Here is a 4,506-nt window from a genome sequence, read left to right on the forward strand (position 1 = left end):
TCTGACTGAAATGAAAAACTTCTCTTAAGTGCATTTTTTCACCACACTTGTCCATAGATTGTTGGAGAGGTTCTTCTCCTGTACATTTATTGGAAATCCATGAAAGCTTCGGTTGAAAATTGAACATCACTGTGAAGAGTACTGAGAGAGCAGTTGGAGGACTGTTATGTGCCTGTTAGAAGAGTAAATTTGTTTAACATTGCAGGAACGCTCTCTGAAGCCAGACAGCAGTTCTGGGTAAAAGCAATAAATCTACAAAGCTGCTCTGTTAATTTTGATAAATGTGGTGAGATACAGAGAGACAGAGCAATACGAGAGGCAGGATCACATGGGCATCATCTGCAGGTGATAGGTCAAGTAGGTCTAATCGTGGCAACACAGTGGAACTGGAACAACAGCAGCCTGGACGCCGTCACGACAAACCTGGGAGATGAGAAAGCAGCCATAAGGGACTGATTCTGGGAGAAAGTCAAGACAAAATTGGGATTCAGACGGGCAAGCGAAGCACAAAAGCGGGCTTTAAATCATTTAAAATCTTATTTAAAAGCTCAGTGTTTTCTCTCCTGGCATGAGTGGTGTATCGATTGGGGAATGTTATTGGGGAATTCTGTGAGAGATGATTAATCATAAGTCACTTTTCTCCTCTGGTGTATGTGGATCAGTGCCAGAGAGAGAGAGGACGTGTCCTCATCTGCTGTCCCACTGCCTTTTTAGCAGCCAATTCTCCCACTTCTTCCCCCGCTCTGTCTCCCTCTTTCTCTCTCCATCTTATCTCCTCTCCTCAGTTTCTGAGTGTTTTCGAGGAACAAGTAAACAGAGTGAAATGACCCAGAGAGAGATTTTGAGAAACTGATTTCTTTCTTCCTTTCCTGGGTGGCTGTGCTCACCCAGCGTATACGTGGCACAGCCTCTGTTTCTGTGTACAGCTTGCCCACATAAATGATTCAGTGGGATATTGAAATCACACAGTGGGCTTCTCTGGTGAAACTGCAGAGGTGTTTTGAGATTCAGGTCAAAATGTTTGATACGCAATACAAACTGAAGGGCTTGAGACGAGAGGACTTATGTTTAAGTGAACCGATTTATTCTTTTCAAAGTTTAATTGCCACATACTCACACTAAAGCTCTTCTTATCTTTTACCGCTCAAGCTTTGAATAGAGTCCTTGTGGGAATTTCATTTGTTTTTTTTCTCGACGATAAATTTTGTGAAAGAGCCATCAACTATGAGAATTGGATCGTGCTTATAAGCACTCTACAATTTAAATGTACTGTCACTGCACAGAGATCGCTGAGATTTAATGACTTTGTCTCAATGTCTGATATCAAATTTTACTGTGTGCATTAAAAGACAGAGAGGCTTTATTCCTGACATTTTACGTGTGTCTTTTTGATTTCAGTATCGTGAAAATTCTGAAGTACTAACACCCTGTACAGCCTGGGATTTGCATGATATTCCAGATCAGAAGTTACCTTAAAGCCTCAATTTGTGAACAGCATACACTCATGACTACCAATACTGTAACGCTAGAGGTGAAGATATACTTGACATGAACTAGTATGTATGACGTGCTGTCCGACCACATACGAAGGCAAAAGTGATTATCATTGTTCTGAATGACCACACTTCAAGGAGAAGTGAAAAGTCCACTGACAAAGAGGGGTGAGATGAGATAACTGTTGCACTGGGTTGTACATATGAAAAGAGATTTCAAACCTTGCTTACTCTCTCACCTCCGTACACTCGGCTGAACTCTGCATGAAGTGGGTGTGATTGTCAGATTGTCTGTTTTGGAAAGTTACAAAAATTGTCGAATGCAGCACTCTCCAATTTGGACATAGGAAAGGTCTGAAAAGGTCTTCAGTGACGCATACAGGGTTTTTTTTTCCTCCCACAAACCCTGACAGGACATATGATTGTTTGATGTCATATGTCCTGTCAAACACTGTAATGATTATGTTTGATGGGCATGGTGGCTGTTGCAGAGATTGAACCTGTTATTTCTCCTGGCAGTTTTTACACATTCATACTTGGAGGCAGTACAACCTCGAATCTTCTATCAGACAGTGAGCCACTCTCTGGAGTTTTTGGAATTCAAGGCTGCTGCGTGCTTCAAACAAAGTGCTGTTTGAGACAATGGATGCAGCCAGATTTATAATGTAGGAAAACCAACAATCTGACAATGACTCCCGCGCTACTAGAGTGAAATTTGTAGGTGTTGCACAAATTTTGTTTTTTGCGTCATTTAAAAATCTTCAAACTCTTTTCTTTGTATCTCAGGTCTGATTTGTTTCACCACTTTAATGTCATGCTGTTCTAACTCAGCTACTGGCCTCTCATACATAATGAATGAGGGCTAACTGTTTGCTTTGTGAAATTGTGTGCGAGTAATGTAAGAGCCTTGCTCAAGGGTGTAGTAGATAACAGAGGGAAGAATCTGCACTCTTGTCACCTTTAGGCCAACTGTTCACAGTAAATGTTTAGAAATGCCTCCTCTAATGTGTTCCTCATTCCTGTTGTATCAATCAACTAACCAGTCTGCACAAATATTGTGATCTCTCCAAAAAAACCAAACATGGAAATGCAAGGACTCATCCTACTATAAATACAAGTGAACTCTACTTGCTAGAGTCTGTGCAAGTGAGTGCTGTATAACATGCAAGTTTTTTTTTTTTTTTTTTTGTGAAAGCAGTTTTCCCAGGAACTCATTACAGAACCAGCGAGCCAGGGCTTAATGTTGTTTTGACTGAATTGTAGTTATCAGTAGGCCACTGTGATGAAGCTCAATTAGAGCAGCATGCTATGAGCTAAGCAGAGGTAATCACTGGGCGGAGGGCAGACTTATGTGGAGGCACGGATATTCACTCTGAACTGAAAAAGCGAGGGATTCACAATAGGACCTGGAGCCGTGGAGAGCAGCTAATGAGCCTACATGATTCACGCTTGGTCTCCCCCACAGAGAGCCTTGTCCTGGGCAGAGCGGAGGCGCGCAAGAGGTGCAGTGTTTGCTCCAACACATTCCATGACGCAGCCTGTCAGAGCCAGGAGGGTAAAGGGGCGATTAAAAGTTTCTCTTGCAAAGGCTAGAAGAATGAAAGTCTTCTGTGTCTTATTGGGGTCTTGAACCAATTTAAGAGACTATGGACATGTTTGTTTCAGTAAACAGAGCAGGACAATGAGTCCAGTCAGACTGTATCTTCCCCATTCAACTTGATGTTCCAGAAAACTCTTGAGAAAAAATGCTTGAGGTCTAATTGGTGAGGTTTGTCAATATAACTGTTATTAATGAAAGAGAATATATATTCTTAACATATTTGGATATGCCACAATGCTACATGCAAAAATAAAATCTAACTTTTCTGATAGCATAGTTCAAGGATGATTAAATACTTATGTGGGCACCTTTCTTTTATAGGTGTGGGAGGCACTGCCTAAATGATCTGCAATATTACTTCACAGCAAAACTGTCTGTGTTAAAATACAGCCTTGGTGTTTTGTGTGGAGCTTGCATATTCTCTCCATGTTAACACAGCTTTCCTCCAGGTGCTTTGGTATCCTCACACATTCCAAAATGTTATGCAGTCCAGGTGAACCTGTAACTCTATATTGCCCATAAGCCCGTAATTGATGGTGAATGTATTGTTTGCCCATATTTAAACTCTGTAATAGACTGAATATCTGTCCAGAGAGTTTCCTATCTTTTTGCACAATGCATGCTGGGAAAGGCTCAAAATCATTATTGCTTTTGGAATGATTCTTTCATGCCTCTATCATGGATACATCTGTGCCACTATTATTATTATTGTTATTATTATCAATAGAATTATTAAAGACCCCCTCCTTCTGACCAGAAACATGTTTTGTATGTGTATCTTCACTTGGATGTTTGATATGCAGAATGATGCACATGCAGAGTTTGACAATAGAAGGCTGTTTTCACATTCTTCAGCTGAAGGGGGAAAGTTTCTCTGTGCTCACCTTAAATCTCAATGGAGTGTGCACACGAGTAGGATTTTGTGACATCACAACTAGTTTGTAAGCCAGTTGTGGTTCAATATGCGACTCGCAAAAGTGTGATGTCGAAATTTGAAACTTCCACGTCAGCTATACTGAGAATGTACTTTTCAGTGAAGTAGCAGATAAAGTAGCAGATAAGCCTTTGAAAGGAAACATATTTGCATATTCGTAGATTCTGGATTCTTCCATGAGGGAGAAGCTGCTTTTAAGATTTTGTTAGCAGTTTATAGGATGTTTTTGTGTAAAAACTATATCAGACAAATTATTATTCAGTATTTTATACGTCTTAAAACATGTCTCAAGGGGATCTTTATCCCTAAATCAGCTAGAATGCTGCAGGAGGTCATGAGCAGCCCCCCACCGGTTTTTCTAAGAACCAGAATTAAAACCCTTTAATGTACTGGGACTAAAGAGCTTGCGGTGACTGCACTCAACTGGATTTTTTAAAAACATAATGACTTATTGTAGTTTTGACAACTCTGTAATAACT

The sequence above is a fragment of the Thunnus maccoyii genome, chromosome 3 (genome assembly GCF_910596095.1).
Source record: "Thunnus maccoyii chromosome 3, fThuMac1.1, whole genome shotgun sequence".
Lineage (NCBI taxonomy): Eukaryota > Metazoa > Chordata > Actinopteri > Scombriformes > Scombridae > Thunnus > Thunnus maccoyii.